At 42.8% G+C, this 27253-nt stretch overlaps 1 pseudogene; it reads right to left on the bottom strand.

Moving 5' to 3' along the window:
• Positions 1-1336: 1336 nt before the first annotated feature.
• The window catches only part of LOC136469497 (wall-associated receptor kinase-like 10), a 58105-nt pseudogene continuing 32188 nt past the window's right edge, over positions 1337-27253 (bottom strand).

Here is a 27253-nt window from a genome sequence, read left to right as displayed (position 1 = left end):
GTAACACCAGCCCCTCAGGAGTTGCATAGTCTATCCTCCACTGCATGAACTCGGGCTTCACTGTATGCACCTCGACCCTAGTGTATTCTGATGGTATCTTATTATTGTGGTGTAAGCATCGGGAGGATGTGCCACACCCGTTGCCACCTCCATCATAGTGTTCTGTTGGCCACTAAGAAACACCAAGGTGCAACTAGTAGGTTCCCGTATGAGATCGACTGGGGTTGTGGCTGTAGTGGAACCTTGGCTGCTAGGAACTTTTAGAGGGCTGCCAACTAATGCTAGTTCTCCCGATGTCATCACTAATATACGTGGCTCTGTAGATATTCCTTGCTCCTCCAGCGCCTTCGCAACTAGAGCCTTCACTTGGAGCTTAAGACTAGTCTCCCGGTCTCGGCCATGTTTCTTGTACATGTGTTTGTCCTCTTTGAATCCTTGCTTCTAGGTCATCCTTTTCCCTAGCCCCCTGGTGTGGCCTATGTGCTCCTTGTTTCCCAAGCCAAGGCTAAGCTCGTCCCTCTCTCTAGAAGGATTGAATGAGCCCGTCTCTTTGTCTTCAGCATATTTTAGTATCCTTGATACCACCTCTTGGGTCTCCGGCTTATCAAACTTAAGATTACTGTCGGATGGTTCTGTACTCCTCGCATATATCCAGTTCCTTGAGCATACCTTCAAGTTCATCACATCGATATTCCCAGCAGCTGCGGCCTCTTCATCCATCTTCCTAAATTGCTCTTCCTTGGCATAGTAGCCACCGGGGCCTAGATGATGGTGGTGTTTGTTCCTCTTTGCCAGCTCGATGTTATGGGCACTGAGCTCTAATGCCTCCGCTGAAGTCTTCTGAGCCACGAGCTCCTCCCATTGACTAGGAGTTATTTTGCTGAATTCGTTGAAGGGAGTTAACCCCTTTTGGATATACTTCGTGTTGAGCTCCGACCTCCAACATCAAAATGACTCTCCCATCATCCTGATAGCATTTTTTTTACCAATTCGTGCTTACCCTCCGGAAATCTAAAATTAACCTTCAGATGACTATCCCATAGTGCATTCTTTATGTTCTCTGGTACCTCTTTCCAGTTAGGGATTGCTGGGTTCAATTTATCTCTTACTAGGGCCCTGATCGCATTATAGAATCGTCCTCTTAATTCCTTCGGCTCAAGGATCTCCCCTGCTGGCCCAACCTCTGTTATCACATAGCAAGCCTTATCTGGATATAGATTTCCTTTTCTATCCCCTCATTTTCTCTTAGGCTTGGTAGTCATGGTTGTGTCTTGAGTTTGTGGAGCAGAGGCATCATGATCCATCTCTATGGTTGTTGCCTCTGCTCTCCTTTCCTCTACTCCGTCTTGTCCAGCAAGATGTCGTGGATGTCGACGTTGTCTTTTCTGAGTTTTAGGAGGGACCTATATATAGGACAGGTCAAAGTGTTAGCAGAGGTAACACAGCCAAAGCTTTAGCAAAATTTACATGCTAAGGCTTCTTCCCTACCTCCTCGTTTGGGTCAAAATCCTTGTCCAAATCTTCCTCCATTGGCCTCCTTCTTGCTTTAGGTGGGAAAGGATCCTCGGTACTTTCATATCCCTCTTCTGACTCATCATCCTCTTCTTCTTCGCCTTCAGCAGCCTCTCCTTCGGGGCCTTCCTCCTTGTCACACTCCTCTTGAGTAAGCATCACTTCTAGATCCTTTTCTACCTCGTTATCGAACTGTTCCTGAGTAAGCTAGTCCTCTAGTGCTTGCTCCTCAAGGGTTGGCTGCTCATCATGCTCGGGGCATCGAGCTGCACTGTCTATTGTCCGCGACATTATTCCGCGCTTTGTTCTAAAAGATACAAGAAAGTGTGCTTTAGGTACACGAGAAGGTATAAGAAATAAAAAAGGTCTATAAACCAAAGTAGTCCTATAAAACAACAATATAAAAAATGAGAAGTAGCAGTGGTAGAGGCCTCAGAAACATGTCAATCATCATCTGATCTTGAACTTGGAGCATCATGGCATCATAACAGAGAAGAGAGGAGAAGGTAATGTAGGGGCGGCTGCTAATGATGCCAAGTTCCTCACAAGTTCTTGATCATCAGCTCATATTCCATATAATGTATGGACTTGGACAATTTCATCATCGGCAAAACAAAGAGGAGAGGAGAGGAGAGGGGAGATTTGGCAAAAAAAAACCAACAACTGCTTAGCAAACATAGCATAGCAGCTGATGGCAAAAGACAGGACAATGTGAAAACATAGTAAATCACTTACTGCTATAAGCAAAAGGCAGAAATTAGTAGTAGTAGGACAGTAGTAGAAGTAGTAGTAGGAGCAGCAGTAGTAGTAGAAGTAGTAGTAGTAGTAGAAGTAGTAGTACTAGTAGTAGTAGTAGAAGTAGGAGTATGAGTAAGAGGCCTTAGAAATATGTCAATAATCATTTGATCATGATCTTGGAGCATCAAGGCATCGTAACAAATAAGTGCATGAAGGTAAGGTAGATGATGCCTAGTTCCTCACAAGAATTTGATCATCAGCTCATTTCAGATATTATATGGAGATGACAATTTCATCATAGGCAAAAAGGAGAGGAGAGGAGAGGAGGCCAAAAAAAGCAACAGCTGCTTGCCAAAACAAATAGAGCAGCACGAGCTTGACAAAACAAATAGAGCAGCTGCTGCTGCCAAACATAGAGGAGAGGATAAGAAATAAAGTGGAGATGATAGAGCAGCTGCTGCTACCATGCAGGAAGCCGATAGGCAAGTACTATCGGTAAGCCGATAGGCAAGTACTATCGGTAAGCCGATAAGCCAAGTAATTATGCAAATTACCAATAATTATGCAAATAGGTTAGCAAGGCTTTGATCAATACATCTGTAAAAACTTGTGATAGCAGTGTGGAACTAACATTGGCATCTGCTAATGACATTTCCTCTTCAATTTAGTGCTATTAATTAATCATTCTAGGTGCAGTCTAAAAACATGGAAATATATGTGATTGGTAATTGATTTTACTTCCATGTCTCATTCTTTTAACCAGCAAAAAATAATGAAGTCAATTTAATCTGATAGTACCATCCAAGAGCCACATGCACAAGCTAACAGTTTGTCTAGGTTCAGGTTTTCAGTATGTCTCAATTAGGTGGCAATATGTAACCAACTGTAGCTTACCAGTTACTCAAGGCGAGTCAAGAAACTAGCTACAAGTCATCACAACAATAGACCATTATTTGGAATTTGAAATTCTAGAGCACAATACAACCAACACATCAGGTAGTTCACATTCAGAAAATAGCACTAAAATTGAAACTGAAATGAGCACTAAAACTGAACTAAAATGAGCACTAAAAATTAACTAAAATGAGCACCGAAACTTAACTGAAATGAGCACTAACACTTAGTTGAAATGACCACTATCCTATTTTTAGAAATTTAATAGTACTGACACAACACTACAGACACTTAGCATAGTTACTTTCAGTACCAATGCATGAATAGACTTACTAGTGCCCTGTAATGCAGTTCAGAAAACAACACTAGGTAATGCATGAATAGACTAGTACCAATGCAGTTTCACTTCACACTATATAATGCATGAATAGACTATTACCAAAACAGCAATCCAGTTCCCACTAGATAGTGCCGCAGTTCAAAACTAAGTGTAACTGAAACAATCACTCCATCAAAACTAATTATAATTCCATCAGCAATAGATGCTACAAATAATAAAGGCGTGAATTTCAGTCATACTAGTAAAAGATGCAATCAATGTTTCCAAATTCTGTATTGGCAAGTTCTGTAGTGGTTCCATGAGCAATAGCTGCTACAAATAATTTCAACAAATTATGTGTCTCCAATAAGTATAATTTCTCTGTATGACACTATGACTATATCATCATCCCCAAATTAACAGGTGCAATACATCAGCACCATTGCCTACTAACAATGGCAAAGCCCTCTTCAGTACCTTACATGATCGACATAACTAATCCATCAATCCATCATCTGAAAACAAGTACCATCACTATGCAGAAAGTACCATCACTATCTAAGTACCATCAGTTTAGAACAAGTAATGCATAAATTGGCTATCAGGGAATGTCACTAAGTACCACATTGGTTTCTATTGATGAATATTAGCATATAATTTTTAGTGCCCTATAGCACATACCTAGAGAAGAAGCAGGAATGGAGAAGGGGATTGGCGTACCTAGAGGAGACGGAGGCCTTAGCGAGGGAGGTCGAGGACAGATACGGGCGGTGGCGGCTCTCTAGGTCAGAGGAAGAACCCCGCGCGGTGAAGCTGGAACAGCGTGGTAGCAGGCCGAGAGACCTCAAGGACAGAGCCAAGGGACGGAGGTCACAGCGTCGGAGGTCGAGGTCGGAGATGGGGCGGCGGTGGGCCGACCGGCCTTGGCCTCTCAAACCCTAGCCGCCATGGAGATGGAGCGGCACCGTCGTGGCCTAGGGATGTCGAGCTCTGGCCCGAGGGTGAGGAGATCGGGCGCCAGCGTCGGGGCGGCGGCTTCGCGGAGCACGTCCGCGGCGGAAAGGTCAGGGAGGCAGCGGTAGCGAGAAGATTTGGCAGCCTGCCGGCGTTGGTGAAAAGAGTTACGCCTAGGACTTAGCCAAACGTCAGGTCCGGGCGCGCGGCGGCATATATGCTCAGTGCGATTTGCAGGGGCGGCTTAAAACACCGACCGCCCCTACAAATCGATTTGTAGGGGCGGTTCCTGAGTAAGCTGCCCCTACAAATATTTTTCAATTTATTTTAATTAATAATTTTGTAATTTATATATAAAGAACATAATGAAAATTTATATAATACTTTTTTAGTTATTCTATATATAAATAATTTCATGATATATATACAGATATAATTATATATTTTGTTCTTTACAAAAAGAATATTTTAAAATTTTAAAATTTAAAATTTAAAACAACTAAAATAATTCCATCTCCACTAAATGACCTTAAATGAAAATTTTGTAAACATCAAAGTTGTAGAACTCATCAAGATGTACAACTTTTATTTTGGTCATCTTTTTATTTGACTAAATTTGGACAGTTCAAATTTTGAATTTCAATAAATATCAACTTCAAATTAGATTTTGAAACCATAAATGATTTCAACTACAAAAGTCGTGAACATAAAAGTTGTTGAACTCATCACTATCCACATATCACTCATAGTTTGATAAACTATGAGAGACATGTTGATTTGTGAACAATATTTAATATCATTTTGTCAGATGAAGAAATAACCAAAATAAAAGTTTTAGATCTTGATGAGTTATATAACTTTGGTATTCATCACATTTCCTGATCCAGCCGCCCCTACAAATATTTTCTATTTTATATTATTCTATATATTCAGAAATATTTTCTATTTTTTATATCACAAAAACACAAAGTAATATGAAATTTTCTAGTAATAAAGTGGATGTTCAAATAGAGTCATCTGGATGTTGCAAAGGGTAGTCTCACACACATGCATAAAATGTAGTCTCATACACATACAAAAATATGTAGTCTTACATACGACATAAATATATAGTCTCACACGCATGCATAAATGAAGTCTTACAAACACACACTTATACAAACACTCCACGTTCAACAACTAGCTAGCCCGCTGTAATGACTTTCCCTTTGACACATTTTCGTTCCCATGGCATTATGTCTTTGGGGAGGTTCTTTTCCACAACACTGATCTTCTTAGGAAAGTTTGTGAATAGCGGCATCTCATCGTACTTATTGTAAGCTTCAACATCATCCACGCCATCGACTCTAATAATGTGTTGTTTTCCGGAGGCAACCACATGCTTTGTCTTCTTCTTCAGGGGGAGGTTACTTTGTGGGTCAGACATATAGAAAACTTGTGCGACACGTGAAGCGAGCACCCAAGGGCCATCTTGGTAGCCTAGATTCTCGAGGTCCAGGACTCTCAATCCGATCTCGTTCAGTTGGTGTTGTTTGATCCAGCGGCATCGAAACAGGGCCACCGTTATATCCCTTCCATAGTTAAGTTCCCATATCTCTTCAATGATGGCAAAGTATTGGATCTTTCGCCCTAATCCATCGAGAGCCTCTATTCGAATGCCGCTGTTTTGGTTCACATATTTACTATCCTTTGCGTGGGTATAGTACGTGTACCCATTGATGTCATAAGCATTCCAAGATGTCACTTGTCTCGATGGCCCCTCCGCCAACCTACTGATGGTAATAGAGTCTATGGTTTTTTTAGGCGGTATGTTTTGGTCCTTCAACCATGTAGTTAGTCGTTGCTTGTGCTGTTTCATGACCCAATCATCCGAATGGCCATTTCTCTCCGCCATAATGATAGCCAAGTGTTCATTAATATACGGTTGCATCAGTTGTGTACTCTGCAAGACACTGTAATGCGCCCGACTCACCTCTTTGTAATCATGGTCGATGAACACTTTTCTACCACTGGTGCCCTTCCTAGCCAGCCTACCCTTGTGATGAGAATCGGGTTTACCAATCCCTTTCTGTACTTTTAGGTACTCTTGACAGCACTTGATGACTTCTTCAGTACTGTAACCCTCTATCATGCAGCCCTCTAGGTATGCTCGATTATGCACGTATCGACTTAAAACCGACATGAATCGCTCATATGACCACATTCCATGCAAGTAGCAAGGGCCAAGCGCCTATATCTGATGAACCATGTGAATCATGAGATGTGGCATTATATCAAAAAAAGCAGGAGGTAAACACATCTCCAGTTGGTTTTGTATCTCCACCACAAATTCATGTAGGTCACTCAGCTCTTCCTTACCAATCGTCTTCTGTGAGATCTTCGAAAAAAAGTAGCACATGCGGGTGATGGCCAATTTCAAGAACTCTGGCTTTATAGCCCTGATTGCAATAGGTAGAAACACTGTCAGCATCACATGGCAATCGTGAGCCTTGCAGTGTGTTATTGACAAGTCCTTCATCGACACTAGCTTCTTCACATTTGCTAAAAACCCAGTTGGGACTTTGATGCCCCTCAAGAAAGTGCATATAGCTCTCTTCTCGTCTGGTGTTAGGTTGAAGCATGCCGCGGGCAGAGTGTATTTTCCATTAGCCTCAGGTACCGGGTGAAGCTGTGGCATCACGTTTAGCTGCACCATGTCTTTCCATGCTTTCAGACCATCCTTTGACTTGCCTGTGTCCATCAAGGTAGCAATGAGACTCTCAAAGACATTCTTCTGCACGTGCATAGCATCAATGGCATGGGTGACCTCCAAGTCTGGCCAATAAGGCAGATACTAAAAGAAGATCGATTGTTTCTTGAAAGGTACGCCTTCGATAGGGGGTGTGCTTCTATCTCTGTTTGTCCCATCTGGATTCTTCTTTCCATAGACGATGCGTATGTTTTTCACCATTCTATACACATGTTCTCTGTTATGACGTCTCTCCGGAGGGGGTTCAATCTCCGGGACGTTGTCATAAAATCTAAAGAACAATTTGCTACGGTACTTGTGACTTGTCTTTAAGAAGCGTCGGTTCCTTAGGTAAACTATCTTCTTGGATGCATCCAAGTACACCCATGTAGTACCATCCAAGCAAACCAAGCATCCTGTCTTCCCTTTGATCTGTCCAGACAAACCAAACAGCGCGGGGTAATCATTGGTAGTAACAAATATTATTGCTCTACATATGAAGTCCTCCTTTTGAAACGCATCGTACATCTGCTCCCCATGCCTCCATAGCCTCTCCATTTCTTGCATCAAGGGCTCGAGAAACACGTCTATATCAATGCCTGGTTGTTTAGGGCTAGAAATAAGAATAGTGAGGAGAAGGTACTTTCTCTTCTGACACAACTATGTTGGAATGTTGTACATGGTCAAGATCACTGGCCATGTGCTGTGGTTGCTCATCCTCTCATTGAAGGGATTCATTTCATCGGTGCTCAGGCCAAACCGTACATTCCTTGAGTCATCGTTGAATTCTTTGTGCTTCTCATCAAACCTTTGCCACTGACTACAATCAGCCGGGTGTGCAATCTTATCATCATCCACCTTGCGCTCATCATCCCACCATGTCATGAGTGCGGCTTCTTTAGGGTTTAGGAACATACGTCTCAAGTGGTCGGTCACTGGCAGGTACCACATTACCAGGGCAGGAATTCTTCTCTGCTTTGCATCGTTGCCTAATAGAGTGTTCTCTAGGGGCTGAGATTCTTGTACCACCTTTTTTGTACCCTTCTTATTCCTCTTTTTTCCCATGGATGGTTCGTCCCCACCGTAAAGGTCATTGTTCTTGTACCAGCGGGCCCCACACCGGGGACATTTATCCAATGACTTGAATGTTTCGCCACAAAAAAGTATACAGTGGTTGGGGCATGCATGTATTTTTTCAACCCTCATTGTCAATGGACTTATGACCTTCTTCGCTTGGTACGTGTTGGCGGGAACTGAGTTTGGTTGTGGCAGCACCCATGACAGGAGATGCAATAGATCATTGAAACTACAGTCTGACCAACCGTACTTAGCCTTCAGGATGAGCAGCTCAAGCACAAAATGTAGTAATGTCCAATGTGTCGGACAACCCTTTTCAACACCATACACAGTCTCCTTCGATGCTTTTGTCACTCTTTCCAAATTTTCTAGACCTTTCGGGCTATTTAGTAAAATCTCTGGTCCAAGGGTTCAAATCATGTCATCTAAATCATCTTCAACTCCGACACGTGCTCCACCATCATTATTGGCACCACATTCATCGTTACCATTCCAACCACCAGCATCACCACCTTGTTCATTGCCAAACTCAAAATCCATTCGTGCATCAAGCTCTGCTGAATATTGGGACAGGGATTCTATGGTTTCGTTGTCGTATTCCTCCTCATCCTCGTCGTTAACAATAACCGTTTCACCATGATGAATCCACACTGTGTAGTCCTCAACAAATCCTCGCATAATCAAATGTGATCTGATGATAGTCATATCTGTCCATGCCATACGGTTCTTGCAATCTTTACAGGAGCAAATAATTGTATCCTTATTCTCTTTCAATGTCGTTGCATGCTTCGTTGTGGCTTCAATAAATTTATCCACCTCTTCACGGAAACCTACCTTGAACCTTAACGAACCATACATCCAAGAGTTCCTGTACTCCATCTTTTACAACAACAACAAAACAAACATTAAAGGACTACTTATTCAGATATATATAAAAATAAATCAAAGTAATAATTATTTGAGAATAATTGTATATACCTCAGATATATATGAATATAAATATAATATAATTACATGAAGCATACAAACACACCATGGTAGAGAAAAATTAATTAATGGCCCATTTATCCATAAATAATTAAAATACATATTTATTGATTACAATAAACAATTTCAAAGACAACAATTAGCAATAATTATACTTTACCCAATATCTTTCATACAAACCCTAGTCCAATTTTATCAAACATAAATTTACAAAAACGAAATTAATAAAAAAACTAAACCCTAGATCTAGATCACATGCACATAAAAACATCCATAAAACTAACTAATGGTTCACTAAAATCAAGAAACATGGACCAAATAAGGGTATGATCTTGTTCCCCTCCCTAATTTACCCTAGTACATTTAAAAGTTGGGTCTAATTTGCTCATAAATAGCTCAAGCACCATAGAAGAGAGAGAAAAACAAAACTCTAATTACTCACTAACCAACCATTAATACTTCAAAAAAAGTTTGGAATAGCATTTTCTTACCTTCTACAACCTCTCCACCAAAGGATTTGAGACCAAAACCTTTCCCTCTTAGTAGAGCAATTTTTGGAAGGTACCCAAGGCCTCCCCACCTTTTTTCATGGGTTGGAGTGAGTGACCCGAGGAGGAAGAAGGAGCTGCATCTGTTTTATATGGGGGGCATTTGTAGGGGCGGCTGGTGATTGAGCCGCCCCTACAAATCGGTGCTATAAATACGGGGCCATTTGTAGGGGCGACTCAATCACCAGCCGCCCCTACAAATACCATTTCCAGGGGCGGCTGGTGATTGTGCCGCCCCTACAAATCAGACCCCATTTGTAGGGGCGGCTCGTAACACCAGCCGCCCCTGCTGTTCTGTTTGTAGGGGCGGCTGGTGTCTAGGCACCCTAGCACGCCACTGTAGGGGCGGCTCCATCATTAGCCGCCCTTACAAAAAAAATCGAACCGTTGCTAAAAATCGTTTTCTACGTAGTGGAAGGTTGTAACTGAGGTGCTTTGTGTTGCAGCATGCGCGAGAAACATGAAAATTGCACATGCAAAAGTGAGGGCCTTTTGCAGGTGGATACCTTGCACCAGGCCGGTACGGTCCTGAAGATCGAGCGCCACAGGACTATGATCAAGACTTAGCAATATCCTTGAATAGTGTATAGGCATGACAAGCATGATGTTTCACTGATCATGTGTTGACCATTAGCTGCAGCTACTTGGACTTGAGAAACAGTAAAATACTTAGACGTGAGAAACAGTATAAATAGAAACAATAAAAATACTTGGACATGAGAAAATACGTATATATGGAGAGAAAATTTCCTCAGACCTCAGGTTCCAAATATAACGACCTGCAGTACCGAATTGGTTTGAAACTACACCAGGAAATTGTTCTTAACAGTCAGCATGGAAGATTTTGGTCACATCTTCCAAGGAAGCTCGTTGTAAGTGAGGTGCTTTGTGTGTGGGCAGCATATGCGTGAGAAACATGAAAACTGCACATGCACGTTGAACCTTCTTACTCAATCTAATTACATGATTAATTAGAAGATAATGTTAACATAGAAATACCCTACAAAAGGGATGGCCTTTTGCAGAGGGAGCACCAGGGACGGCTTGAACTACAGAAAGATTTGATATTTTGACGAAAGTAGAAACCGACATATATGAAGCGGACTGATGAGATCACATATATGAAGCAGACTGACGAGATCACCAGGGATACCTCGACGACAGCATTATCTCTTCCTCCATGGTGTATTGTCTGCTTGCTTCTTCAGTAGCCTGTCACTACGGGAAACAGGTTCTTTGCCGAGTGCAAACTGCTTTACCGAGTGTCAAAAATCGGGCACTCGGCAAAGACCTTCTTTGCCGAGTGCCGCACTCAGTAAAGAATTGCACTCGGCAAAGAAGGGCACTCGGTAAAGGACTTCTTTGTCGAGTCCCAGACTCTTGGCAAAAGAGCGGCACTCGGCATAGGTTGCCCCGCGTAACGGTGTTCGGCCACGTCCTTCTTTGTCGAGTGCTGTTGTTAGGCACTCGGCAAAGATTTTTTTTTCGGAAAATACTTTGTCGATTGCCCCTGACGAGGTGCTCGGCAAAGTTTCAATATATTTTTTTGAAATGTCTTTGCCGAGTGCCTTATTCTTGGCACTCGGCAAAGACCCCTTTTCCGAGTGCCATGCCCTGGCGCTCGACAATTTTTTTTTTGTTTTTGGCCTCCAAATTTTTTGTGCGGCCCTTTTTAAGTACCAGGAACTCCTCGTTACAATTTGGAGATTTTTTGTGGCTTTTTGATATATTTAGTTACTTTATTTCGTTTACTTGAATTTTTTCGAAAAATATAAATTTGAACTGCACATGGTACGAATAATAGAATTTAATGATTCAAAAAATGATAGTCATATTACTGAGTGTAGTGTGAGGCCGTATCCAGGAACGGGCCCGAAATTTTGGACATCTTGTTCACGAAACATGACCGTGAACTTGGGTGCGAAGTGTTTTTAAATTCTATAAAAAGAAAATAAAGTCCAAAAATTATGAAACTTGTTGAGATGTCGTGATATCGTATGTGGAGGCTATGATAAAAATTTTAGAAGATTTCATGCACGTTGTCCCATACGATGCTTACAAACCAAGACATCTCCATATGTGATATCAGATAAAAATTTCAGAAGATTTCGTGCACGTAGACATCTCCACATGTGATAAAAATTTCAGAAGATTTCGTGCACGTTGTCACGTATGATGCTTACAAACCAAGACATCTCCACATTTCAAAAATTTTGGGGATTTTTATCATAGCCTCCACATCCGATATCACGACATCTCAACAAGTTTCATAATTTTCGAACTTCGTTTTCTTTTTATAGAATTTAAAAACACTTCGCACGCAAGTTCGCGATCATGTTTCGTGAACAAGATGTCCGAAATTTTGGGTCCATTCCTGGATACGGCCTCACACTACACTCAGTAACATAACTATCATTTTTTGAATCATTAAATTCCATTATTCGTACCATGTGCCATTCAAATTTATATTTTTCAAAAAAATTCAAGTAAACGAAATAAAGTAACTAAATATATCAAAAAGCCACAAAAAATCTCCAAATCCTAATGAGAAGTTCCTGGTACTTAAAAAGGTCTGCACAAAAAATTTGGAGGCCAAAAACAAAATAAATTTTGCCGAGCACCGGGGCATGGCACTCGGCAAAGGGGGTCTTTGCCGAGTGCCAAGAATAAGGCGCTCGGCAAAGAGGTTTTTGAATTTTTTTTAGAAATTTCCTCTTTGCCGAGTGCCTTCACAGGGGCACTCGGCAAAGGTATTTAAAAAAAGTAATTTTTTAATTCCTATCTTTGCCGAGTGCCGAATTAGTGGGCACTCGGCAAAGAAATTAAAAAAAATATTGAAACTTTGCCGAGCGCCGTGTCAGGGCCACTCGGCAAAATATTTTCCGAAAAAAAATCTTTGCCGAGTGCAAGATCAGGGACACTTGGCAAATATTTTTTTTAAAAAAAACCTTCTTTGCCGAGTGCCAGGCCAGGTGACACTCGACAAAGAGGCGGTTAAAAAAAATAAAAAAGCCTTTGCCGAGTGCCAGATCTGGGGCACTCGGCAATGGGGGGATTTAACCCCGCCGGCTGGGCCAGCCCACACACCCCGCACACACGCACACACGCACATGCCACCGCCCACGCCCGTGTCGCCTAGCCGCCCGCGCACCCGTGCCGCCGCCCGGCCGCGCCCGCACCGTCGCCAGGCCGCGCTCGCTCCGCCTGGCCACCCGCGCCGCCCGCGCGACCGCTAGCCATCGGGCCACCGCCGACGCCGCGCGCCGCCGCCCTTCCCCACGCCACGCACCGCCCGCCGCAGCCCCTCCCCGCGCTGCGCACCGGCGCCTGCCCCCGCCCCCGCTAGCCCCCGCCCTCACGCCCGCGTGTGGCCGAGCGTGGCCAGCTCGCCCACGCCGGCCCACCAACATCGGTGGGTGGAGGAGGGGAGGAGGAGGAGGAGGAGGGGGAGGAGGTGAGGAGGAGGAGTAGGAGCCGGCCCTACCCTCGGCCGCGCCCCGTGGACCTCCCGCCCCAACGCCGCCCGTGCCCGACCCCGTTCTCGACTCCGGCGGCCCCAACCCCGACCCCGACGCTGCCCGACCCTGACCCCCGGTACTCGTCAGGTATGGCCTCTCTCTTCTTGTTTTTGTGGTAGTGATAGTTGTAGTAGTATTAGTTGTAGTAGTAGTGCTAGTGGTAATAGTAGTATTAGAAGTAGTGGTAGTAGTAGTAGTAGAACTAGTGGTAGTAGTAGTAGCAATAGTGGAAGTAGTAGTAGAAGTAGTGGTACTACTTGGATATATTCTTCTGTATGGATTGATATCCAAACTACAAGGCTTCTGTTGAGACATATGTGCTTGTCGGACATTGTGCCATTGTTTTTTGTAGGTTTTGGAAACCTCACCGTGCAGGGGAGGTTCTGCTGATTTTTTTTAAATGACAGTATTTTGTTCCATTTTTGTAGAGAAGAGCCCGTCGGAGCCGAGTTGGAATTCCCGTCGCTGTGCCGGCCTGCCTGCACCGCGTCGCCTCGCCACTGCACCAACCCGCCATGGCCCCGCTAGCCTGACTCCGCTGCCACCCTAGGTATAACCCCTCTTTCTATATCATGGTCATAGATCGCGTAACCCAGTTAGCCATCTCTCATTCGAAAGAGATATGGTTGGAGGTATGCAGATCTTTGCATATCTATGACCGTATTTGTTTCGGATTATCCATGTTTTTTGGACAGCCCACGGATGCGTAGATGGGATAGTTTCCATGGTCTGCTCCAGTCCGAGATAGAGTTTTGGCATCACCTCCCTGTTGTTCTCTGGATACGCACTCTTCTTTGGCAGGACGTGTATCTAGAGAACAGCGGGGAGGTGCTACCGAAATTCTGTCTTAGATAGGAGTAGAGCATGGAAACTAACCTCATCTACGCATCCGCGGGTGGGATTAGGACCTATCCTCATCTATTAGACAGTAGGAACACCATGTAGATGCAATTGATGGTTACATTACTCGCTGATACATATGTTAGAGGATGGATGACCGTTAGTGGATGTACATGGGCCAGAGAAGTCAGAGTGATTACACCATGGAATGGATGAACAAGACCGATGCTTTCTTGAACAGTGCATTTGGCAAGGCTGCTAAAGGACATTGCCTAGTTTTGTGTCCCTACAACAAATGTGGAAATAGGAGAAGGGTAAACAAGGTGGAAATGGGTAAATATCTTGTGAAGAATGGATTTACGCCAAACTACACCCGGTGGGTCCACCATGGTGAAGCCCATCGTATGAGAGAGGAGGTGGTGAGACCATGGGTGGAGGCTTTTGATGCTGATGCCAGGGTAGCAGACATGTTAGATGACTTTCACCAAGGACAGTTCGATGAGGGACGTGAAAAGAAGGAGATGGAGGTAGCCGCACAGGCGTTCTGCGACATGATGGACTCGGCACAGAAACCCCTTCACGATCGGTCAATGGTGTCTCAACTAGATGCCATTGGATGCTTAATGGGGTTGAAGTCTGAGTTAAACTTGAGTCGAGAAGGCTTCGATAAGATGTTGGCCATGATTGGCACCCTACTTCCGAAGGGCCACATTCTACCAAAGAGCATGTATGAGTCATAGAAACTCCTTCGTGCATTGAAGATGTCGTATGAGCAGATACATGCTTGTCCAAAGGGGTCCGTCCTATTTAGGAAAGAACATGAGTATGCAAAGTTCTATCCAAAGTATAAATCCTCTAGGTACCTAGAGGTAGACTCTGAGATGGCCAGAAGAGGCAACTTACAATCCCCGTGAAAATCCTACGGTACCTTCCGTTCCTACCGAGGATCGAACGGCTATACATGACCGAGGAATCCACGAAACAGATGACATGGCACAAAAATGGCAAATGGTACAATCCTAACAAGATGGTCATCCATCCGATGGTGAAGCTTGGATCCGCTTTAATGACAAACATCATGACAAAGCAGATGAGGCTCATAATGTACGTGTCGCGCTGGCAACAGATGGGTTCAATCCTTATGGAATGATGGTTGCCCCATACACATGTTGGCCCATCTTTGTTATCCCCCTTAATCTCCCCCCGGTGTCTCCTTTCAACGACATAACGTATTCTTGTCGTTGATAATTCCTGGACACCCAGGGAGTAATATCGGTGTGTTCATGGAGCCTATGTTTGATGAATTGGTCCGTCCTTAGGACGAAGGGGTATGGACATACGATCGAGCTACAAAGACAACCTTCAAAATGCACATTTTGTACCACTACTCCCTGCATGACTTCCTAGCGTATGGGATATTCTACGCCTGGTGTGTTCATGGGAAGTTCCCATGCCCAATATGCAAGGAAGGTGTGAGGTTCATTTGGTTGTAGAAGGGTGGCAAGTATTTGTCATTCGACATACCTCGTCAATTCCTCCCTCTTGACCATCCATTCAGACAAGACATCAAGAACTTTACGAAAGGTGTCAAAGTGACAAACCCTGCACCGTGGATGATGACTGGTGCCGAGATTCATGCTTAGATAGATGTTCTCATGCCCAATGAAGAAGGTGGTTTTGTGGGATATGGTGAGCAACATATGTGGACTCATATCTTAGGCATGACGAGGCTCCCCTATTTCGATGACCTTCTTCTACCACATAACATTGATGTAATGCATACTGAAAAGAATGTTGCCGATGCACTTTGGGCAACACTCATGGACACTGAAAAGTCTAAGGACAACCCTAAGGCTAGAGTGGACCTGGCAACGTTGTGCGATAGACCAAATCAAGAGATGCAGCCTCCTAGTCGTGGCAAGACCTGGAGAAGGCCTAAGGCTGATTTTTTCTTGAAAAAGGACCAAAGGAGGGAAGTACTTGAATGGATCCAGACGCTAATGTTCCCTAATGGGTATGCAGCAAATCTAAAGAGGGGAGTGAACTTAGGCACTCTGCGAGTCAACGGGATGAAGAGTTATGACTACCACATATGGATTGAGCGGCTTCTTCTAGTGATGGTTCAAGGCTATGTCCCGGAGCATGTCTGGCAAGTGCTAGTAGAGTTGAGCTACTTATTCCGCCAGCTTTGTGCAAAGGAGCTCTCTCGGACCGTCATTGATGACTTGGAAAAAGTGGCACCTGTGTTGCTCTGTAAGTTGGAGAAGATCTTTCCACCTGGCTGCTTTTTGCCGATGCAGCATTTGATTGTGCACCTCCCATATGAGGCACGGATGGGGGGGCCATGTAGGACCATTGGTGCTATCCAATCAAGAGATGTCTGAAGACTCTTCACAAAAAATGTAGAAATAAATCCAAAATTGAGGCTTCCATTGCAGAGGCATACATTTTAGAGGAGGTGTCGAACTTCACAGAGAAATACTACACTGAGAACCTTCCTAGCGTTTATAATCCACACCCTCGTTACAATGCTGGTGAAAATGAATCGAACCTCAGCCTTTTCCAAGGGCATCTCGAAAGCGCAAGTGCATCGACCACTAAGCAATTGAAAAATGAAGAGTGGCGCAGTATCATGCTATATGTGTTGACCAACCTTGTCGAGGTGTAGCCGTTCATTGGATAAGTTCTGAACGAACTTGTTTCATTTCATCGTATGTCCTTGTTTCTTCGTCCAACCCAATTGTTTCTCATTGGTACAGGGAATTTCTTTATCAATCCTGGCATGGATCAAGGGAACCTACCCCGCAAGAAAATGATACCCTTCTTTCACAGGGTGCGGGACTAGAGAGCCCCGATTTCATTTGTTGGTTCAAACAGAAAGCCCAAACTAATGCGCCTATAAGTGACGAGCTGAGACAGGTTGCAAATGGCTGTGCCGTTAGGGTCAAGTCATTTACTGGTTATGACGTGAATGGATATCGTTTTCACACAGCAAGCTATGAGCAGAGTTGGCCTAATCAAAAAACCACAAACAGCGGAGTTGTTATGCCCGGCACTGATGGACTCGACTATTATGGAAGAATTGAAGAAATCTATGAACTATCATTCTATGGTTCCAAACCTCTTACTCCTGTCATATTCAAATGCCACTAGTTTCATCCTGGAGTAACGAGATGGACCCCTACGCTTGGGCTAGTTGAGATTCGACAGGATTCCGTCTATCTAGGAAAAGATGTCTACATTGTGGCTCAACAGGCCGTCTAAGTTTATTATACGTCATATGCGTGCAAAGACGCCGAGCATCTTAAGGGTTGGTCTATTGTGCACAAGGTATCGCCACACCGTAAACTATCTGTCCCAAACGATGAAGATTACAACTTCAATCCAAACACATATGATGGAGAGTTCTATCAAGAAGAGGGGCTACAAGGGAGGTTTGACATAGACTTAACCGAAGAGATAGGAGTGGAAGTAGACAATAAAAGGGATGATGACGAGGACGCTGGAGACGAGGTGCGAAATCTGAAGGACATACAAATGCTTGAGCGATTACGTTTAGGCAATGACAATGAAGACAACATTCCTCCTTCGGATCGTGTTGATGAGTTGGACGATGTTGATAGTGATGATGAGACCTATGATCCAGCTAATCTCAATCATGAAGATTATTTCTAATACATGTAATACTATGTTTTTTGTAATTATGTTTTGTTCATTTTTGCATATATTTCTAATACATGTATTACTTTGTTTTTTGTAATTATGTTTTGTTTATTTTTGCATCTATTTCTAATTATGTCTTGTTTTTCTTTTTTATTACAGGTGATTGAACAAAGATGGCGGGCGACCGTCATAGGTCCGTGAACTCGATTTACCAAAGACCACGCCGACTGCAGGAGGAGGCGGAGGGGGGCAGTGGAGGGATCGGATAGGAGGAGGAGGCGGACCGCCAGCCATAGGAGGGGGCCATCTCCTCCCATGCCACACGAGGAGGAGGTGGCGCTCGTGGACGAGTCGGACGAGGAGCTAGTTCGATAGACAGACGAGGAGGAGGGGCCACACGACGACGACGAGTGCGAGGCGGCAGGCATGGGTTCCGCTTCCTCTAACTCCTCTTCGAGTGTCTACTTGCGAGGTCCCACGAGCCTCCCACAGGTTCCGCTTCCTCACCAACGCCCAGTGATTCGTCCCGAAGGGCAAAAGTAAGTAACTTTATATGTTATCACCACTACTTCATATGATATGATGAAAAAAAACTAATAATTTTTCTTAATCACTTGTGTAGGAACTGGGTGGTTGTGTCAGGTGGTAGCGCATGGCTAGTCAACGGCATCCTAGGTCTTCTGTGCAGGCAACACTTCCCCAGCATTGTCATGTACGCATTGAAGATGGAGCCAGCCTACTCGTTTGACCACTACACCATCGCCCTCGATGCGGAGTACCCCAACAAGGCGACGTGGGTGAAGGAAGAGTTTTGGGTAAGTCTCACTCGCACAACATTGCTCAATACGTCGCATTCATTGGACTTTTCTTGAAATAATGAATGGATACATCGCTTTTGTATACAGACTTATTACAGATGCGAGGAGGGATTTGAGGCTAGGGTGGAGCAGGTGACTACCAAAGCCTATAAAAAACTCATCACTGACATGCATCACGAGGCGCGCATCCAGGCCATCGTAACCTACTATAGGTCAAAGCTTGGAGAGAGGAAAACCAAGAAAGACGCAAGAGAGATGAAGTGGACTCGGGAGCAGTACCTTGAGGTAAATGAAGAACATCAATATTGATTCATTTTGAGATTAAGTTGGTTTAATTTGATCTTCTTATATGTCCAATACTTGATGACGTGTAGATGATTCCCTGGTGGTGCCAAGCATATTCCGAGTGCTGGGCGATGATGGTGGAGAGGTGGTTCACGAAGGAGTACCCCAAGATGCATAGGGATGCCCGGGACCATCGTTTGTAGATGCAAGGTCCAGCACACCATCAAGGCAGCCACAACCTCGCCGGATACAAATAAGCATGGGTACGCAAATTCATTTATCTATTATGATGCTCAGTTCTGCCTGATTTGTAATCATCGTGCTGTCTTTCTCGCAGTCAGCATCACATAGTGGCTAGGCTTGCTCAGACTTCTAGGCATGGTGTATGGCCCACAAGGGCAAGGCGACGTCTGATGTCTCCTTCAACCTGGAGGACCTGCCCGAGGCATACACGAACCCGAGCATCCACTCCCACATCAGTGAGTACACTGAGGTGGCGAGGTCGCTCCATGGACTAGACCATGATCCGAGCACCCAGGACTTCAATGGAGAGGTCGTCATGAGGGCGGGGCAAGGCAAGAAGCATGGGCAGTTCTGGCTTGGCGACAGCGTCATCGACATGGCCTCTACTCCCTCTCTCTCCCAGATCTGAGCACGGAGCATGAGCGAGAGCCCAGCCATTCGCACACGGCTGACCGCTGCACAGCACCAGGTTGACGCACTCGAGGTTATTCCTATTTTACTCGTCATACATTGATCTTTGCACACCTTAATTAGCTTTGCATTACTGAAACATTGGAGTGAAATATTGCAGGCCCGGCTGGAACAAGAAATGAGGCAACATCAGGAGCTGGAGGCCGGGCACCAGAGGATGGCGGCCCAGCTGGAGGCCGAGCGGGCCGAGCAGGAGGCCGAGCGGGCCGAGCAGGAGGCCGAGCGGGCCGAGCAGGAGGCCGAGCGGGCCGAGCGGTAGGCCTAGGCGTAGAGGCTGACGGACATTACGGAGTTCCTACAAGGGCTTGGGCAACGTGTGGGCTTCTCTCTGCTAGCTGGGCTGTTGGTTCCACCTCCGCCTCCGCGTCCTGCAGCTCCAGCTACTCCTGTGAGTATGAAAGTTTTTTACTTTCGCTTGTGCTTTGCTTGTATGGCCTATACCTTCCTAGATTAGCTATTCAAATAATCTTGTCTCACATGCAATCTTTTCTCCTTTGTGCAGTCTCCATTTGACGGTGGTTCGAATAATCCACCTCATGCACCTCCGAATGATGGAGTTGGGCCTTCACCATAGTCACAGTGGCCGAGATGAGTGCACGTTGTATTTTTTTCATTTGTTGTTCACTTGGTGATGGACTTGTGATGCACTTGTGGACTTTGATGGACTTGTGGATTTATTTAGATGGACTTGAGCACTTATTATTATATATGTGATATATATTGTGATGGATGTGATATGTGCGGATGGATGTGTGGATGGATGAGATATATATGTGATGGATAAGATATATATGTGATGAATGAGATATATATGTGATATATGTTTGTATGAATTTATTTGTCATGATGGAATATAAAAAAAGTTGCCGTTTTGGGTCACTTTGCCGAGTGCCATGGTCACAGCACTCGGCAAAGCTGGAAAAATGGGCGCTCGGAAAACCATTTTTCCAGCTTTGCCGAGTGCCATGACCATGGCACTCGGCAAAGCATTTTTTTTAAAAAAAATTTCAAACTTTGCCGAGTGCCGACCAGAGGGCACTCGGCAAAGAATTTTTCTTTTTAAAAAAAATTCAAACTTTGCCGAGTGCCGGCCAGAGGGCACTCGGCAAAGATTTTTTTTTTAAATCAAAGTTTGTCGAGCGCCGAATAGAGGGCACTCAGCAAAGAATTTTTTTTAAAAAAAAATAAAAATCTTTGCCGAGTGCCTGCTGGGTTGGCACTCGGCAAAGCGACCGTCAACGGGGCCGGCGCCGTGACGGTCGCTTTTCTTTGCCGAGTGCCCCCGGGGCTCTCGGCAAAGCCTTTGTCGAGTGCCTGATAAAAGACACTCGGCAAAGAGGGCTTTGTCGATCAATTTTTTGCCGAGTGCAATTTGGCCTTTGTCGAGTGCCTCAGGCACTCGGTAAAGAACCTGAATCCAGTAGTGTGTTCAATGCACATGTAATGAGCCACAATTCCATCATCGTCGTATCTCCTTCGTGTTGTATGGCATGGAACATGCTTCCTTTTAGCTAATAAATTTTCAAGTGTCATCTCCACATGCCTCATTGTAGGCCTATCATCTCCTTTCATTTTAGTACACAATACAGCTAGTGCAGCTACTTCTTGAACTTCCCCATTTTCCTCCTCCATAGCTTGATGATCCATTATGTCAATGAAGTTCCCTTTCGGTGAGTAATGTGGTGAAATGTGAAACAAGACCACCACAATATTCGGGCATGTGGACAAATGGTTTCTTTCTAGTAAGTAGTTCTATAAGAAGAACACCAAAACTGAACACATTACTCTTGTCAGTAAGCTGTCCAGTGATATAGTACATGGGATCTAAGTAACCAATTGTTCCTTGAACAACAGTAGTCACCCCTGTTTGATCAATGGGTATATATCTGGAGGCTCCAAAGTCCGATACCTTTGCAATTAAACTATCATCGAGAAGTATGTTGGATGATTTGATATCTCTATGAAATATTGGCATTGAAGTGGCCGAGTGTAGATAGGACAATGCTCTAGAAACTTCAAGTGCGATCCTCAGTCGGTCACCCCATGATATTGATAATGGTCCTTCAACATGAAGATGATGATAAAGGGTTCCATTTGAAATGAACTCATAAACTAGTAGTGGAACCTCTTTCTCAAGGCAGCATCCTAAAAACTTGACCACGTTTCTATGGTTCACTTGAGAAAGAATTACAACTTCATTTATGAATTCATCAATTTCTCTTTGTACTACAATCTTCGATTTCTTGATTGCCACTACATGTAGATCCAGATTCCCTTTGAATACAATGCCATGACCACCACAAACCACACAATCTCTATTAAAATTATTTGTAGCTAGCTCTAGCTCTCTTAAGGTAATAATCATCCTTTCACTAATGTTTGCATTTTTTGATATCAATTGTTGCAATAATCATCCTTTAAAAAACATATTTTTCATTTTTAGTTGTCTAATTTTATGCTTTACGAAGGGTCCACTAAGTGCTAGAAGCAAAAGAGTTGTGCCACCTCCAACTCCTACTCCGATGTTTAAACCTGAAAATAGTAACGGTAAGGTATATTCATGAGTTTGGAGTAAACATACATATACGAGGATAAAGAGATTTTGTTTGTCAATGACCACAAGTTAGATTTATACTTAAGGATTAGATGTAAAAAACATGTAAAACTTGTGGAAAATTTTTAATTTTGATGGGCAAATGCATGACTCACCGAGAATTAGATTACGCTGCTTAGCTGGCATGACACATTTATGTTTGTTCATATCATATTCTTTTCCGTGAGAGCACCTTGTACAATTGAAGCCTCCATCAAAATTGTGGCATATCCCATTGCATTTATTTGGAATAGAGCACTCATCGATATCTGTATCAGTAAGAAGGTTGCATGTTGGTAGTGCAAGTAAAATCATGCACATGTTTACTGATATTTCTTTGAAAAAGTAATGTGATGTGTGATCATGTAGAACCACTGGTGGTGCAAGTAGTAGCATGACCTTTCAGAGAGATATAGTAGTATAGAGTTGTAATTTACACCGAGTAAGATGCATGATGTAGTGTTTTTGTTACATTCTAAAGTTAAGATATTCTTAATACTACTGGAGTATCTTTTTTCTTTGAATTATTATGTTAATCCTCACATCAGGTGGCGCCAGCAGCTCCTCCAGCTCCATGACAAGACTGAGGTCCATCCACGCCACGGTAGCACCCTCCTACTCCTGGTGCACAACGACCATAGACCAAAACCCCCCAAACTAACTTATACCTAAACTTCCTCGGTATATAAGGGGAGGGTCGGCTCTCAGAGAGGGGGTGAATCCTAGAAACCCATTCGATAGATTGGACACTCAGAGGCTGATTGGACAAGATAACCACCGGCCGAGAGAGCGTTCCACCGCCGGCAACCCAGCAAGAGTGAGGGCCGATTCCCTTACTCGCTGGGACGAAACCTCACCGCCGACGAGCCATAGGATAGCACCGAGCGATTCCCTACCAAACTCTCATTGTAACCCCCCTCCCCCCCCAATTTCGGTGCTCTTGAACACGAAGAACACCTTACTGCTGGACCTAGGGCCTCGATAGCCCGAAACAGGATAAATCGCCGCGTCTCTCTTGAGTTTTTGAGTACCCGAGCCACCGGAGACCCACACTTCCGACATCCAACAAACAACATGATGGTTGCTATGGTTATGAACTCACGACACATATATATGTTTTATGGTTATCTAAACAATTATTTTATAATAGAATATGTTGATAATTTAGACATAGATTTGAGGGTGTATTTAATTTTTCTAATAATGAGATGAAAAATGAGTAACATAAATTATTGATTATAATATGAGTTCGTGGGTAGTTAGATGAAAGTTTGGTCTATGTTAGATCATGTTTTTTAATGGCATAGGTGGGTAATATAAATACAAAATCATGTGTTACTTTATATGTTTTACACAATACCAGAGGTGGATTATTATTTAGGAAATAGAATAGATCCAATATCTATTATCATCCATGGTGATTAATTAGGTTATAGCAAATTGATGGCCAGATGTTTCTAATTTTTGTGAGATTTCTAGGATCTATCTTTTATTTTTCTATCGGGTCTTGTCACGATTAACAAGCAGGCTCCATTACGGATCTCTAGTTAGATTTTATAGTATTTATATTTTTTCTAGAGTGATGTGTATTTAGTTGAAAATTAATTTTAAGATATATAAACTCTTGTTGCATTGCTTCTGTGGCTTCACAAATCTATCGTTTAGCTTTTAACTTTTAATCGAGTTGTTGCATTTTCACATGATAAGTAGAAATCTTAGTGTTCTTTATCTTTTATGCAAAAAATATTTTTTTATTAAAAAGAACCGAAGTCCTAGTAGTATTGTTTTCCACATGTTAAGTTAAAACTCAACATGCACCCCAGCACTGATATGTTGAATTTGTTATACCACATAATTATATGTGTAGTATTATTTTATATATCATAGATTACTCAAAATTAAATTATTAGTATTGGTATGACATAATGTTTCAGTCAAAATGTAAACTTATTTAAAATAATAACTTATGAAATTTATTATCATGTAATATTAATATAAATTAAAGTGAATTGCCAATGTTTTTTCTATGTGATTTGTTAAGTGAATATTTTTCCATGCTTCATAAGTTATTAAAATAAATATTTATCCTAATCCTTACATGTTTATTTGATATACATGGTGAAAAATAGCATAATAATATATATTAGTATTTACATGTAGATTTGGGAGATATTTTTGTTTAGTTTTTATGTGGCTGAGGTAGATACTAATATATTATAAAGGTAATACTTTATATTATCTATCATATCACAACGACCTATATGGGTAGGTTGAATGCAAATTTAAAAGGTTACTTTGCCTTATCTTTCAAAATGACAAAGGTGGGCAATTTATAAAATCATTTTAGACATATTTTAAATTATCTTTTATGACATGTGTATTTACTATTTAAATACAAAGTTAGAGCATTTTTTTAAATTATCTTTATTATAGTAATAAATCTGGGTAATTTAGATGCAGTATTAAAATATTATTTTGAATTTTATTTTATAACAATAAAGGTGGGTAATTTAGATGCAATATTATGGATATGGCTACTTGTCAGCATCGTTGGCCTATTTGTCGGCATTAGAAAATCCAAAGGGAAATGTGATTGCCTGCTTATTACGACCTCTTATCATGGAACCGTTTCATGTCATCCAAGCTATCTTCCCAAGACAAATACTACCAAGGAACCATGCGTCCTTGACGAAACAAAAGCTGTATCTTCATTCAGAAACCTACCTATGGTTACTCGTGTCTAGGTGGATCATCTTTAGGAGGCCCCATCAATATCATCAAGCAGCGTCTGGCAGGCCCTTTGTCTAGCGATGGGACAAATACATGACCGGGCAACCAATGTTGAAGATGTGGGTAATTTATTTATATACAATATAGGGATTATTTTTAATTATCTTTTATAATGGCACAGGTGGGCAATTTAGATGCAAAATTGGGGTTTACTTTATGTATTTTTCATAATGGCAGAGGTGAGTAAATTTTTTTATATAAATTACAATAAATCTAATGGTTGTTACCCGTGATGATGATGAGTCTACCAAATTAAAGACTAGATATTTCTGATTATTGTGAGATTTTCTAGGATTTATCTTTTTTCTAGCACATCTGGTGAGAATTAACATGGGCTTCCGTCAGGGCCTTTAATTAGTAATAGTAGCACATATGGTGAAAATTAATGTGGTGCCTCCGTCGGGCCTCTAATTAGTAATAGTAAGATAAGGAACTTAGTGAAACCAAGTTTAAGGGAGAAGTATAACCTGTACAACTATTTTTGAGGTATGGATTTCCTTGAAAGCCATCAGAACACTTGCAGCGGTACCCATCACGTGTTTTCCCTTGCATGACATCTATGCAGAAACTGTTGTCACTGATGCATGCATATGTAGCATTATTTAGCCTAGCTTCCTGACAAGTTAAGTTTGCCACAACCCATTTTATTGGTATATCCTCCTGAGAGAAATAAAAATTATCATCCAAGACGTCCCGAGAAGATGCATAGTTGTGACCATCATTGTTAGATATGACTATCCTCTTCATGTTGTTGGAGCTTGTGTCATTCAGCATGTTCGTAACCGTCAGAAGCCCATCATCAAGTGATAAATTGGTCACACGATATTGCGCGTACCCTCGGTAAAGAACAAGAGTTGCATTACTTGTGCAGTTGAGTCGTAGGTTATCATTTGCGAAACAGCCTTCTTCAATCCCAAAAGGAAATGGAATGGTTATGTTCTCATTGGGTGCCTTTGGATTGTAATCTGGTTGATGGTAGACAAAGCAAGGAATTAGGATTATATTAATCCAAGGAAACTAGTAAGGCATCCTTTTGAGATGAAGAGACTAGCCAATTTAGTTTAGCGGCGAAGCCATTTGATATGTGTGGCAATTAATAAATACTGCAAGTGCAGGGATCGACACATTATTTTAGTCTTGTTGAATAAGTAACTCATCAATATAATCCACATGCACGTGTGACAAAATTGGTGGGTGCTTTCATATTGGTAATAATTAATATGAGATAAACAATACAATAAATATAGAAAATGTCTACGCGCCACATAAAAAAAACTACGTCATGCGAAAAAGAAACAGAGATGCACACGAACCTATGCAGCCATCTGCAACATAGGGGTTGCCATCCATTTGACCAGGGCAGAAGCAATTGTAGCCTCCTCGTGATAGTGGTAGATCCTTGCAGATGCTTTCACTATTACATGCACTAGTAGAGAACAGACCTTTGATCCTCGGCCAAAATGGGCTCTAGTCCCGGAATTTTTTGCCCCCGGGACTAGAAATACCTTTAGTCCCGGTTGGTGGCTCCAACCGGGACTAAAGGTCCCTGCCCAACGGCTACTGCGCCAGACAGAGGTGGCAGGGACCTTTAGTCCCGGTTGGAGCCACCAACCGGGACTAAAGGTATACTTTTACTCCCGGTTGGTGGCTCCAACCGGGAGTAAAGGTCTACTCCCGGGCCGTGGCTGCGCCCGGGGTTGGAAAGTTACCTTTAGTCCCGATTGGATCTATCAACCGGGACTAAATGTTCTCCCTTTATAAATCGGCCGTCTCCTCCTTCCTCCCCGAGCCCGAGCTCAGCACATTTTGAAGCTCACTGCAGTAGTGTTCTTGCTTCCTCCCTCCCTCCATTGTTCCTCCATCCATTCTTCGATTCCTCCGTCGATTCTTCAGTTGTAAAGGTTACCAATCTCATACTCTCATTTTTTACCATTTTCTTATACCATTTTATTCACTATATATATTTATGGTTCTTTATTGTGGTTTTTTTTCATTTGTAAGCAATTTGAGCTCAAAATCACTTTAAGCTTGTATATTTACATGAAAGAAGGTTAAAGTATATATAAATATAAAGTTAGAAAATAGTTAGAAAATTATAGCAAATCCTTACTAGTTGAACTTGCGGACCGTGTTCAGGTCGGCGAGGATGTTCTCTGCCGAGCGGTAACGGACGTCAAGGAGGAGCTTTGATTCTACGAGGGAGAGCGATAACGGTCGTGGAAGACCGTGTTCCCTTCCTCGTAGAATCGGAGCTCTTCCTTGACCAAGTACGGTG

Source organism: Miscanthus floridulus, chromosome 8 (genome assembly GCF_019320115.1).
Source record: "Miscanthus floridulus cultivar M001 chromosome 8, ASM1932011v1, whole genome shotgun sequence".
NCBI lineage: Eukaryota > Viridiplantae > Streptophyta > Magnoliopsida > Poales > Poaceae > Miscanthus > Miscanthus floridulus.
This window is presented reverse-complemented; position numbering and strand designations above follow the sequence as displayed.